A 15,130-nucleotide genomic window follows, 5' to 3' on the forward strand; every position below is an offset into this window, starting at 1 on the left:
GCGATCTCGGCTCACCGCAACCTCCGCCTCCTGGGTTCAGGCAATTCTCCTGCCTCAGCCTCCTGAGTAGCTGGGATTACAGGCACGCACCACCATGCCCAGCTAATTTTTTGTATTTTAGTAGAGACGGGGTTTCACCATGTTGACCAGGATGGTCTCTATCTCTTGACCTCGTGATCCACCCGCCTTGGCCTCCCAAAGTGCTGGGATTACAGGCTTGAGCCACCGCGCCCAGCCCCCCATTAGTTTTCTTTTTTATGGTCTGTTCCAATCAGGATCCAAATAAGGTCCACCCAATGTCTCTTGAGACTCTTCTTCATCTATAAGTTTTTCTCCCCACCTCTTATTTTCTCCCTTGCACTTTATTTGTTGAAGAAACCAGGTCATTTGTTGTGTATAATTTCCCATAGTTTGGATTTTTGCAGAACTTAGTCTCATAATGTTTCCTGTAAATTGGTCATTATATCAACAGGCTTCATTTTTTGGCAAGGTTGTTTCATAGACGGTTTTGGATATTTCCATCAAGAGACACAGGATGTATAAATGTCTCTCTCTAGTATGTTAGCACTATTTATAATGGGCTATTTCATTAGAAATTGCAAAATATCTTCTAATATATTCTAATTATATTCTTCTTTCTCCCTTTATTAGCTAAAATATGTTATAAAGGGATACTTCCCTCCACTGAGAATGATTTAGTTAAGATTCTTAAAGACAGAATGCTTCTTTCTCTTTGCTTATCAATTTTGAAAGTAAAAAGTTGGTTTCTTAGAATTCTCTAAAGGTTTTCTTGGGGTTGTTTTGTACTATTATAAATGAAAGGATTTAAACAAAGCTGACATGTTTTAATACACTGCAGTTAGTATTCTTATTGATGCATGAATTGAGCTATTTTTGATTAGTGGAAGACTTTTCATACTGGATCCTGGACATTTTAACAACAATCTCAGATTGCTATGACAATAGCAACAATACCTCTAAAAATATAACTACCAAAAAATGATATTTTGTGGGTTTCTTTTTGTCATTAATATAGATCCCATTATAAATGTACAAGCATCTGTTTCCAAGTCATTTCAAATGATTGTTCACTCTGTAGATTTGCCATCAACTACAATTGCAGTTAGATTTATTGGTTTTGCTTTCAATATGGGAAAATTTAAAAATTAGATATTATAATTTTATTAAACATATACATATATACAAAGTCAAATCCTCAAAACAAGTTTTATTGAGAGAAATCTAGCTTCTATTCTTGTTCATCTCCTCTCTTCTCTTTCTATTTAAAGTTAACGACTTCTTAAATCTTACATTATTTTTCCAAATGCATCTCTTTCCATATGTTTGTTTACATGTATGTGGATATAGACACATTTACAAATTACATTTATGCTAAGGTAAACTGAAGTGTGTATGTGTGTGTCTGTGTGTGTGCATGTGTGTGTGTAAACACTATATACATACATATATATATACACACAGTGTATAATGTTTACACTATATATAACACCATGTGTGTATGTATGTGTATATATAGTGTTTACACACATATATAGTGTAAACACTATATATATGTTTACACTATATATACACACTATGTGTGTGGATATATATGTGTATGTGTATATATATATATACACATAGTGTTTACACACACATACACACCCCCTTCTCAACCTGGTATAGAGATCATTATTTTGTTTTTGATTTTCTGGTGATTGATGATTTTGTTTTATATGAAAACATATTGAAATATTGAAAATGAGGAACTCTAGATAAATATTTTTTGTAAAGTAGTGCCATGAAAGGGATGTTGAATCCTCTAAATCACCATATTTACATCTAGCACTCACTTCAAATTTAATTGAAGATAAATTTCCCAATTGTTAAGGGTTCATAATCAAGTAATTCTGGAAAAGGGCATATTGATATTTGAACTTAAGTATTATGAAGTTTTATAAGTTTTAGAGTGAATTAACTTGAAGATGTATGTCTAACAATTTTTTGTAACTTATGCAAAATAAGAAAAACTTGTCAGTCATGAAGCACATATCTCAAGCAATTAATAAATACACTGACAAGTTCTCAAAGACACTGGAAGAAAAAACTTTAGTAAAATGGTATATATCGAAAACTATATACTTGCTCCAAACATAAATATTGCATTGATGCAAACATTAAATTTTTGAGAAGCTTAGCCTATGTTAATTTTTGTAGTGTACAACAGGAAGAGAATTCCTTAAAGAACAGATAGACCTGACTTGAATCCTGATTCAGCCATTAGTGGCTGTGTGACATTTTCAAATTGTTTAACCTTTCTGGGCTTTATTTTCTTTATTTATCAAATATGGATGCTAATAGATCCTCACTGGACTATAAGCAATGAGATTATGTGTTTCAAGCATGCTGAAAAGAAACTGGTACAAGGCCGATACTCAATAATATTAGCTCACTTGTTCTTTTGTAGGCAACATAAATAGAAGACATTATGAATAATGGCTAAGACCCAAAGTAGCTGAGTTCAAACACCAGCTACAATCTATCCAAGTAGTATGAAGCTGGGCAAGTTATTTAACTCATGGGAGCCTCAGTTTCCTCATCTGTAAAGGAGAAATACTAAGAATGTCTTACATGGAGGAGTGTTATAAGAATTAAATTACATGTAATATTATAGTTCTTCTATAAGGAAGGGATATTTGTTTCATTTCACTGTTATAACCCTGGTACTATAATAGTAATGGCACTTGGTAATTCTCCTTAGGTGTTAATAAAAAATAAATTAGATAACTGTATGTATCTCATGTATCTCATGTTTAAAGGTCATTGTGGTACTTTCAAGTTGCTGCTTTTCATATCTAAGAGTTCTTTCCTCATGCACTAAGACTTAGTCCTTTGCTTCCCCAGATTTTATTAAATGATGGACTTTCTCACTGTCAGTATAATCCCCAAGGTCCCGGCCTTTCCTGAACTGGGCTTTGGGTGCACTGAGGCTGTCATTACAGCCTTACTATCCCACTACCCAATTCTTTACTCAAGAGAGACTGCTTAGTTAGAAAGTCTGGGTCTGCAGAATCTCATAGTCATTCCAATCTTTGAGAAAGACCTGTAGGATATTTCCTGATAACATATCATGTGCTTTGGTGATTGTTTTTGAAAAGGCAATAGACTTGTAAGTGTTCTATGTGTCATGCATGTTAGAAGTACACTAAATATATTACTGCTTCACTGGGGACTCTCTTGACAATAATGTGAATTGCTGAGGGAACAGAAATCAATTCTTAAAATGTTTCTGACATCAAAGGTGACCGCTGGGCTTCGGGAAAAGAGTTCAAAGTAAGATTGACTTTGTGATTGAGATATTCATAAGACCCACACTGCAAAGGTAGGCTGGGCATTCTTCCACTGCCCAAGGTGCAAGGGAATGTGCAGACAGATTCGAGCTGAGTTTGCTGAGATAAGGGCCTTCAAGGAACTGAGCTCCAGCAAAACGCATTGTGAGTACCCATGTCATCAGGTCTGTCTTTGTATTCTGTTCTCTGAACCTAAAAATGCCCTTCCTTCAGTTCTCTATTAAATCCTCCTCACCTGCACATGCTTCAATACTCATTTCAAATGAATCAATTTCTGGCTGAGTCTGGCTGGCAGAGTTTTTCATCTATCATTTTTTTTCTCCCTGTCTTATAGCAAATATTTGATTCTAATCTTCATTATTTTCACATGTAACTCTTTTTTTACCCTAAGGTCCTTGGAGATGGGATATGATTTAATTATTTTTGTGTGTCCACACCTAGCTTAGCATAGAGCCAAAACAATTTTGTTCTAATTATCATACTTTAGGTTTAGTAGTATCTGCAAAAAAGTATTCTTTATACAATAATATGATCTAAATTGAAATTTTACCTTAAAATTCAATAGAAGTAATATAAATCAGAAAAAAATTTAAAAGCTCAACATGATCTATGAGGTTGGCCAAATACCACAGTAAATGTTATTAAATGGTAGATTAAATCAGCTGCATGGTCCATCTGAAATAATACTTCATTCATTTACTTCATCATTTATTGTGCACCTACCATGTGTCAGGCTAAAATCATAAGCAGCTTACGTTATAGAAAGGGAAGACATAGTTATAAGGTGCAAAATACTACCAAGAAAAAAATATATGTGATGAAAATATGTAATCAAGTGAGCAAAGTAGAATATTATAAAAGGCATCAGGGAGATGGTGAATTCAGAGCTGGATTTTGTTGGCTAAACACATATTGTCCAAGCAAACAGCAAAAGGGAAATTTGAGCCATCTCAGCCAAATTTGATGGCTACACAGTCCATGTCATAAATGCAATTGTAATTTGATGGAGGTCTATGTATTTGGAAACACTGACTCAATCATCAGCCCAAGTGGTTTGATAAGCAATGGGAAAATATACTAAGCAAGGAGAGACCATAAAAGAGGCACTAAAGACATAAACATTCAATCTTCCTTACAAACTTTGCAGTGGAAAAATGGTGGTCGCCCAGTTTGGGTGGTTTTTTCTTTTTTTCTTTTTCAGACACAGTCTCTCTCTGTCACCCAGGCTGGAGTGCAACGGTGCAATCTCAGTTCACTGCAACCTCCACCTCCTGGGTTCAAGCGATTCTTCTCCTGCCTCAGCCTCCTGAGTAGCTGACGTTACAGGCGACTGCCACCATGCCCAGCTAATTTTTGTAGTTTTTAGTACAGACGGGGTTTCACCATGTTGGTCAGGCTAGTCTTGAACTCCTGACCTCAGGTGATCCACCCGCCTTGGCCTCCCAATGTGCTGGGATTACAGGTGTGAGCCACCATGTCAGGCCCAGTTTTCCTTTTAATTTGACATAATTTTATTTATCCCTCTAGCCCAAGACTCACTTAGGTGCAGTCTCAGCTGAGTGATAATAATTAAATTTAAGAAATACTGAAAAAAAAAAGAAAAAAAGAAATACGGTCAGTGGCAGAGCATGTATATCTATGAGCAAGGCTGAATTCCACATGAAATACAGTTGCATAGATCAATTGGGTAAATATAGTTTACAATAATGTATTATATATTTCAAAATAGCTAGAAGAGAATAATTTGAATGTTTCTAGCAAAAGATATTTAAGGGGGCAGAAATCCCAATACCGCTGCTTTCATATTTACAAATTATATGAATGTATTAAAATAACACTTGCACTCCAAAATTACGTACATCTATTATCTATTGATAAATTTTAAAAAACTTTACTTTCCATTACAGATTATAAACTACAAAACAAATGAATGAAGGAGCAGAAAGAGTGTGTGACCAGAATTCAGAAGTCCCAGGTTCTGGGTTGAGGTCTACATAGCCATGTGATCATAAGCAAGTTACTTCATTTTTTAAGCTTCCATATCATATTTATTATTATTAATATATACGGTTCAATATCATACAATGTATGCTCTCCCTATCATATGTAAGGTTATAATGAGAAATGAATGAAATAATGTAGGGAATGATTTTGGAAATAAGAAATAAAAGTGAAAAGTACTGTCATTTCTGTAACCATGGGGTTATCAATATTAATTAAAATGCTTATTATTAAAAATAACTGCTTGAAGTGGTTATAGAAGTTAAATAAAGAAAAAGAAATGTATATTTCTGTCTTCAGAAAATGCATGCTGTCAGTTGTTACTACTGTAAACGACAGGTGAAAACCTCTGGTCAGAAGAAATGTGCAAAGAATTCTGAAACATAGTTTAATGAAAACTACAACACATTTCTTTTGTCAGAACCCCATAGCTTCAGCATAGCTAATTCTCTGCTTTATTCTCAAGAAACATTCTTAAAAGCTTGAGGCTGTTTGTTAGCAACAGATGTAGACATTTATAAACAAGGGCCATCTTAAGAGAATTATTTCTCACGAATTAAATAAAGGATCCCAAAGACCGGTTCCAGCTGTTTACAGTTTTCGCTTAGACTTACACTCTGCGGGAATGCCGTTCATTAAATGCACTGCCTATGGACCAAAAAGGTAATCTGAACAACAATCTATACTACTGGGACTGCTTCCTCTGCCTCTGCCCCATATGTAAACCTTAGAGATTGGTATAAATGTTATCTGAGAGTAATAAAACACTCTCTGAAAGTAAACTTTAGCCTATGGGAAGTAAACTTTCAATGCACCAAATTCCATTTAGTGCCCTGCAGAAAGAATTCTGCAGAGAGTATTCTGAAACAGGCAACTCATCTTTTATAGGTGAACACTCCATCACAGAAGCCCAGAGATGAGAAATCAGGTCTTCATCCTCCCAGGCCATGATGGTTTATAACTCTAAGAATGATGACTATTATCAAAATTTTAAAGATCCCCAGAAATGGCCATTCTACTACCTCCCTTGGAAGCAAATTCTGTCATAAACACACTATCTGTAAAATTCTTCTATATGCTCAACCTAAGTCTAGCAGAACTCTGGCTGCATCTTTCTACTTTAGTTAAGATATTCATTCATTCTTCAATCAACATTTATTGAATGTTTATGATGGCAAAGGTTATTGATAGTGGTATAGAGAAGAACAGGCGTACAAACAATATCTGTCCCTTGGATAGGCAGCAACCTTTAACTCTTTATTTAGATCATTATTAGGAGCAATGTATGAAAACAGCTGCCTATTTGCAGAAAATACCAATGCCAGAAGAACATGTTGCCCAGTCCCAAGTACAGTAATCAACAAAATTTAGACTGTGAGAAACTCTACAGTTCAAATATTCTAGGTCTTTAACAGATAAAATATGAAGGAAAAGGAAGGGATAGATGGTACCCTGCAGGCTCAAAGAAACTTAAAAGATACATCCAGTTTTGTTTTGTTTTTTTTTTTTTCTTAACAGATGCGCAAGACTAAATTGAAGTGTCTGGGGATGCACATTAAATGATGAAATTATTAAAAACACAGGGAGGTTATTGCTATAAAGTCAGAATAATAGCTTATTGGAAAAAGATGAAGGTTAAGGCTGAGAAGAGGCACTCACATGGGATTCTGGGTGGCTAACAGAGTCTCCTTCCTTGACCTAGCATTGGTTTGAAAGCCGTTCACATTAGAATTATTCCTTAAGCCAGGCATTTATTTTGTGTGGCTTCCTGTGTCTATGGTTTATTTTTTAAAAAGCATGTATGGATGTGAAACAACTAGAACTCCGATACATTGCTACATTGCTAGTAGAAATGCAAAATGGCAGAGATAATTTGGAAAATAGTTTGGCAGTTTCTTATGAAATTAACAAACGCTTATTATATGGCTCCGTGGTCCCGCACCAGTTATTTGCCCAAGAGGTAAATACTCTAAGACCTGGACATAAATGTTGATAGCAGCTTTAATCACACTCACTCAAAATGGGAGGAATCAAATCACACTGCCACGTGTGTACCTATGCAACAATTTTGCATGTTCTTCACATGTACCCCAAAACCTAAAATGCAATAATTAAAAAAAAAATAGGATGACCTAAAAAAAAAACCCAAAAAACAGGTGAATCAATAAAAAGTATACCTACATAACTTATCCAGAATATTCTTCACGGATAAAATGAACTACTGATTTATGCAAAAACATGGCCACATCTCAAAATAATCAAAGTGAAAGAATCCAGACACAAAAAGTTCAATACTTTGTGTCTTCATCATTTATAAGCCTTTCTGGAAAAGGTAAAACTACGGGGAGAGAATTAAGATTAGTAGTTACCAGGGGCTTGGGAGGGAAATGAGAATAAAGAAGGAAGGAGAGAACTTGTCCAGGACATGGAAATATTCTGTATTTTATTTGTGGTGGTGGTCACATGAGAGTCAATGCTTGTCAAAACTTATCTAAACTGTAAACCTAAGAAAGGTGAATTTTCTATAAACCTCGCCAAAAAACAAAACAAAACAAAAAAAAGCAACTATTTATTATTGAAAGCAGAAACAAATCTTGTTTTCAGTTTTAAAACATTATCTATATCACACACACACACACACACACATTTTCTTAAAGGAAAAAGTGTGTTGGGGTAGGGACAGTAACACATTAGAAGCTGTAATACATTAGAAGTTATGTTATTAAAACATATTTAGATGAGAGGCTAAATCATTGGTATTTTTATTGATGGCTATTTCTTCAGAGAAATTGTTAAAAAGTGGAAACAGTTCCAGTTGTCATAAAGTTCTCTCTGTTCAGGCTTTTTACCAAACCTAAATAAGTCCTAAAGTGGACAACATTAGACCCAGGAGCAATAATGGTTATGTTCACTGCAGTGTATCTTAACTTCCCTTTGCCAGTCAAGTTCCTCAGTATTTAATTTTGGCTGTCCTCGACAGAAATTTTTCATCTAGGCTTGGCAGTTTTCTAATCTCAACTTCTCCAGAGTCAAGTAACCAAAATAGACATGGCCAAAACCCAGTCCCACAAAGCCTCCCTGTGATTACTGCATGGACAGTAAGACAGTCCCCTCCAAGACCTCAGTATAAAACTGATTGTTAGCAACTTCAAGAAAGCCCGGTTACAACTGTAAAATTATTACTTCCCTCAATAAATAAGTGCATTTCATTTCTAATGCAGGGCCTTTTTAAAAGCATAAAAAGCATTATAAAACTATAATGCAATTGAATTTCCTCATTTTACAGATGAGCAAATTGAGACTCAGAAGGGTCACATTACTTAAACAGAGATATTAAGCTTATTAGAGATACACTGACACCGGGTCCTAGACAACCCATTAAATAGGATAGTGCTCTTTGAAATAAAATTGGAACTATACTCTGTGTTAATAGTGTTTTCTCTACCAGGGATGAATAATAGGCAACATAACTTTCATGTTGTCTACTCAAAAACATATAGCTCTTTAAAGAAATTAAAAAGAAGCATGTGACCATCTCATCACTTATTAGGCAGAAAGAGAAATACAAAAGAATAAATGAATGTTCAGCTCTCAGTAAGTTAGCATTTTCCCAGGAATCCAAAAACAGCTTTTCTTCCTAGTTCTCTATGTAATTGGTTTTGGCTTTTCCTTGCTTTGCATAAGGGAGAGCTTACATGCTAGATCACTAAGATATAAACTTCTGACATCAAAATATGATCCATATTATGTTATCCAGGCATTTTGAAAGATGCCATTTAAGATTTTTTCTTCCATCTGTTGTAATTTGAAGAAAATTTATCCTTGAACCAATGTTGCTTTGCCATCTTCAACTTCTGGTAGATTTACACAGAGCAGCAGATGAGAGGCCCCAGTTTTTATGAAAAGTCTCAGGCAGAAATATTGCTGATGATGTGGAAATAGCAATTCCAAATCAATAGAAAATTGCCCTCTGTATGCATCAGGAGGAAGAAGGCACTCAAGAGAGCCGGCCTCTGAGACAGGTTAAAGTTGACGAACAGTCAGAGATGGGAACAAGTGCAGAAAAGGAGGAGAAGAGCTCTGTGCTGATGCTTGTCCAAAGGTCAACTGACAGCTTTTCTCATCTTGTTACATTTTACTCCCTCTAAAGATGCAGAGAAAATGTTCTTTTAATGTACCAGACAGATACAGAGGTAGAAGGGAGTACGTGGGTAGAATATTTAAGGGCATATTATCCTCTTCAACACACACTTCTATGCCAGGTGCCTACAGCTTCCAAATGGGCAGCAGAAAATGAACCCTAGGATCCCATAAAGTCTCTGAGAGCCGATAATGTGAACAGCAACCAATGAACGAGTTAAGGGGTAAAGCCGTCTCCATTTACGACTCCTTAAAGTTCAGCATACAGCAGACTGCACTTAAGCGCAGCAATCAACTGTGATAGGAGAATCCCCATTACAGTAAGCAAAGAAATAGCTTCAAGGCAGCGGATGATGGTGCCAGGGGAGAAGGTCAGAACAGGTACAGAGAAATCCTGAAGGCAGGGAGTGAAAGCTTGAGCTCCATTTGGATGATTTTTAACTATCCTGGTCAAATATGAGGGGCAAACCTTAATCATTCCCCTTATTTAGATGTCCAATGACTGGTGTAAACACACATGGAACATTTCAAGGCTGAAGAGACCTGAAATCAAGTATCTTGATTCCTGATACTGGGGTTTTAATATGGTTTGCTAAGAACATTTACAAAATATGTCTGCCAGGTGCTAAATCTGCCAGATCAATTTTAATTTAAATCTTCAAACACACTGAAGCACAGAGCTGTGGCATAATACAAATGTGTATTATTACTGCTGTCACTATGCAATCATTAATTTCATCTGACTATTCATGCCTCAGCATAATAAACCATTAACAAGCACGAAGTCTGGCTGTTCTGAATCTGGACAGAAGACCTCTTTATTTATAGCTATGCTATAAATATGTTGTTTTGTTCATATGTGTACATGGGACTTATCTGAATTCTACTTATTTGGAGGATGCATATAGTGTTATTAGGCACACAATAAAAGTGTTTGTTGCCTGATGAAAACAGCAGCTTTCTTTAATAATCTACAAATTGGGCCTGGCATGGTGGCTCACCAGCACTTTGGGAGACTGAAGCGTGAGGATTACTTAAGCCCAGGAGTTCGAGAGCAGCCTGGGCAACATGGTAAAATTCCGTCTACCACAAATACAAAAATTAGCCAGGCATGGTGACACGCACCTATAGTCCCAGCTACTTGGGAGGCGGAGGCGGGAAGATGGTTTGAGCCCAGGAGGTGTAGGCTGCAGTAAGCCAAGATTACACCACTGCACTCCAGCCTGGGCAACCTGAGTCAGACTGTCTCAATCATCATCATCATCATCATCATCATCTACAAATTGATTAGATTATTTGCAAAGGGACAAACTCAGATAACTGTGCAAATCATGCATGGTACGCACAACTACATATGCCAAATCCATACTCTGCAGAGTTGCTTATCTCCTCACTTTATCACCTAAGTGATCCCATTACTCTTTTTTTTTTTTTTTTTTTTTTTTTTTGAGACAGAGTCTCATTCCATCACCAGGCACCAGGCTGGAGTGCAGTGGCACGACCTTGGCTCACTGCAACCCCTGCCTCCTGGGTTCAAGCAATTCTCCTGCCTCAGCCTCCCGAGTAGCTAGGACTACAGGCACGCGCTGCCACGCCCAGCTAATTTTTTGTATTTTTAGTAGAGATGGGGTTTCACCATGTTGGCCAGGATGGTCTCGATCTCTTGACCTTGTGATCCACCTGCCTCGGCCTCCCAAACTGCTGAGATTACAGGTGTGAGCCATCGCACCCGGCCTTTTTTTTTTTCCCTTTGGTAAATCACTGTTATTTCAACTCAGCGTACCCCACCTTGCTCGGAGACAATATTCCTGAAAATGCTCCTCTGGGTGAATCTAACTGACACACAAACACTTCATTACCTCAATGTGGATAATAAATCCAGGGGTCCAAACACTGATTATTTTTACATACAAGGGAAGACAGTTCCATAGTCTCATCTACAGCATTCACCTTGGCTGGCTGGACAATCACAATTCAAACAAACAGAGGAGTGGGGAGAATTTGGAATTTTAGGTAGTTACAAAGCTAATCCCTCATAAAATATGCCCAGCCAAAAAGACAATGTGTTAAACGATCATTATCACATCTGAAAAGCACCTTTGATTTATATCACTAAATAATACGATAAAGCAGCAGCTCTACGATACCACCAACCTGCCTCTAACTACCACCTTACTGAAGTGCTCTCTCAACTGTGAAGAAGGCTTAATTTGCAAGTACCTTATGTTTCTCCATATTTACATTAAAGAATTTAAATGGCCTGAACCAAGTTTGTTACGCCTGTCTGAATCACCCTCAATGCAGGCAATTTCTGATTTATGAGCTTAGAGCTGAGTAGGTAACCTCTGGCGGCATATCCAATTTTTTTTTATTGCCTAAACTTTGGACCATTTCTGATCATTATAGCCTAATCAGAGGTCAAGAGGGAAGAAAGGATTGTGGCAGAAGGTTTGGTGGTGATATAAAAAAGAACTACTCATTGAAGCATTTGTATAGATTTTTATCACCTAAGTGATCCCATTACTCATTAATAGAGACAATCACAAACGTTCAGGCTTGCCTGGTGCCTTCAAGCCGTCAGGCTCATCACACAGCTGAAACTCATAAAACTAAGCCTTGGACTACCTCTCCTGAATCACTCATCCTGACACCTGAACTCCACTTTCCATGTGTACTTAACTGTCCCAGCATCCAACTTTATTATCCACTCCTCCCTCCATTGCCTCACCTTGTTACTGAAGCTGAGACTTGGGATCACGTAACTAGTGTCTAGAGGCTTCCATGCCTACAAGGCCATCAAACATACCAAGAAAACATGCCACCCAGCCCAGAGCAGGCCTCAGCATCTTAAGTCTCTGTCTCCCACATTAATTGTGTTAGAAAGGCACATGTATATATTTGGAGGTTCCCAGGAATCTGAAGTTTAATGTTTGACTTGAGAACTTCAAGCACCCGCGTAGTTCTTATTTCACTTATGATCTCTTAGACATGAACCCAGCATTCTTATTCCATATATTAGGAAATTGAAAAATGGCTTACCTTTTCAGATATAAGCGACATAGTGAAAGTAGTAGCCCTTGCAAGAACTAATCCTAATTTGCGCCATTTGGGGCCATGTCTACTGTATTCTTCAGTATCTTCTATGAAGTGGTCTATGTGATATATTCTATTATGAATTTATTAACAGAGATAATATTCCTCTCTTTAAGGAGTAGCAGCCTTTGGCTATGAGATAATAACATAGCCAAATACATATTACTTGTTCTTTTTTCCTTTTGATCTTGTCTGCCAGGAATCTTGGAGCTAAATTAAAGGCTCATACTCAAAAAACTTGTTGGGCTATGTGAAGGTATGAAGGCGGTAACTTGTCACATTCTCCTTTCATGACCTTTATTTTCGGTTTTTATTTTATTGGCCTTATTGTAAATCTACCTTTTTATTGTAAACCACACATTCTAATCACCACATTCTTTGAGAATGTGGTTATTATTATTAGCTTATTTATTTAGTTGAGATGGAGTTTCACTCTCCTTGCACAGGCTGGGAGCGTAGTGGCGCAATTTCAGCTCACTGCAACCTCCGCCTCCCGGGTTCAAGTGATTCTCCTGCCTCAGTCTCCTGAGTAGCTGGGATTACAGGCATGCACCACCATGCCTGGCTATTTTTTTTTTCTTTTTGTATTTATAGTAGAGATGAAGTTTCTCCATGTTGGTCAGGCTGGTCTCAAAATCCTGACCTCTGGTGATCCACCCACCTCAGCCTCCCAAACTGCTGGGGTTACAGGCATGAGCCACCACACCTGGCCTAGCTTAATTTTCAAAAGCAACCTCAGCCCATGAACAATGTTCAAAAGTAATTCTACATCCCAGATATCATTATGCACAAAATGAACTCATCAACTCAAGAGAAAAAAGAAAATTACGAATACAAATGTTTCTAATTCAATAGAATAATTCATATTATGTAAATTATTACTTAGATGACCATATTGGATGCTAACCCTGTCCAAGGATGATGCAATATAAGCTTATTCTATAATACTGATAATTTTTCAAAGCTTTAAATTAATAAGATTAAGCATAACTAGAAATACCTTAAAAACCAAAGTTTAAACTGTAAAAGGCCATCAGAAATGAATGGTTCAGTGCCTCTACTCAAATTGTTGTATAATTATCTGTTACATATGCTTTTCCCATCTTTTGCTGATTTACGTTAGTTCTCTGGCTGTAACTGGACTTGAACTTTTCAGTTTCAATGACGCTTTACACAAGAAAACTGAAAATGGTAGGGAAAAAAGCCCTCACAAAAGAAGTATGCAAAAACCCACCACTATTTATTGTGTACATAATGATCTTCTCATTCAGCCTAGGATGCAGTCTTGTCTTGTGTAACTTAAATCTGTATGGAATTGGCATCTGATTTACAGATGACCTGGCATCATATGAATATAATTTACTATGCCATGTGTCTCCTGCCACCTAAATCAATAGCTTGAATATAGAGACGTCTCAATTAGACAGTGCAAGGAGAGCAATATCTGCTTCCTCCTTTCCCATGTCATTAAAACAACCAATATTACAAAGCGGTGTTTGTTTTAAAGTCATTTTGGAGGGGTGGATCTATTATTTCAAGTTAGTTGGTCGACACAAAGGGAGAGTTGCCATCAAACTGAATGAAAAATCAAGCATAAGGTAATATATGTAACAGCCTGTAAGGGGTGACATTCATTTATTAAAGTATTGATTGGTGCATTTCTACAGCACCTGTGTATTATCATGGGCTTGAGGAGTTGAACAGTGTTAAATTATAATACTGACCACACAGAAGTCATCCATCCTTCCCCTTCAACTTTGGTGTAGGGGTTTGCAGAGGAAACAGGAGTTTGTGGAGGAAACAGGGTTTGTTTCCTCTACAAACCCCTACACCAAAGTTGAAGCACATGCACAGTATTGGCCATAATGAGGTAAATTATCTGGAGGCTCAACTGTGTTTGTTCTCTCCCTGCAACACATCCAAAAATTAAGCTGTCATTATAAAAAAAACTTCATAATGGGAAAGCGATATTATTTATCACCAGTCACAATGTTCTCCAAATCCCAGTAAAAAGTTGACGACAAGACCCACACAGTTTGCTCATGAGGATTTTAGGGCAACTTCTCAAACATGGATACTGCCTGGGATAATCTCAGGAGAGAAAAGTAAGACTCGTTATTTTCCTGATTTTATAAATGGTGAAATATAGAAATGAATGCCGATTGCCCTTCACAAGGTGCCTGTATCCGGTCCCAGAGCTGTAAATGCACAAGTTTCTGGGGGGTTCCTCCCATGGAACTGAAATGATTTCAACATAATAGTTTGAAACATCACCTGCCCTCATATTAAATATAATTGAAAACTCAAAGATTCCAACTGCTAGAATTAAATCTAGGAGCTTCTTTTTCAGAATCTTCCTTTCAAATTCTAGTGATCTATTTGTTTGTTGTTTGTTTAAATAAAATCTCACTTTGTCACCCAGGCTGGAGTAGTGCAGTGATGCAATCTTGGCTCACTGCAAACTCCACTTCCCAGGTTCAAGTGATTCTTCTGTCTCAGCCTCCTGAGTAGCTGAGATTACAGGTGCCCACCAGCCCGTCTAGCTA

At 37.0% G+C, this 15,130-nt stretch overlaps 1 protein-coding gene across 1 annotated transcript in view; it reads right to left on the minus strand.

Annotated features, from left to right (window-relative positions):
* The window catches only part of NCKAP5 (NCK associated protein 5), a 977,727-nt gene that overhangs the window by 444,557 nt on the left and 518,040 nt on the right, over window positions 1-15,130 (minus strand). The gene's annotated exons all lie outside the window — the stretch shown is intronic.

Source organism: Cebus imitator, unplaced genomic scaffold (assembly GCF_001604975.1).
Source record: "Cebus imitator isolate Cc_AM_T3 unplaced genomic scaffold, Cebus_imitator-1.0 Scaffold95, whole genome shotgun sequence".
Classification (NCBI taxonomy): Eukaryota; Metazoa; Chordata; class Mammalia; order Primates; family Cebidae; genus Cebus; species Cebus imitator.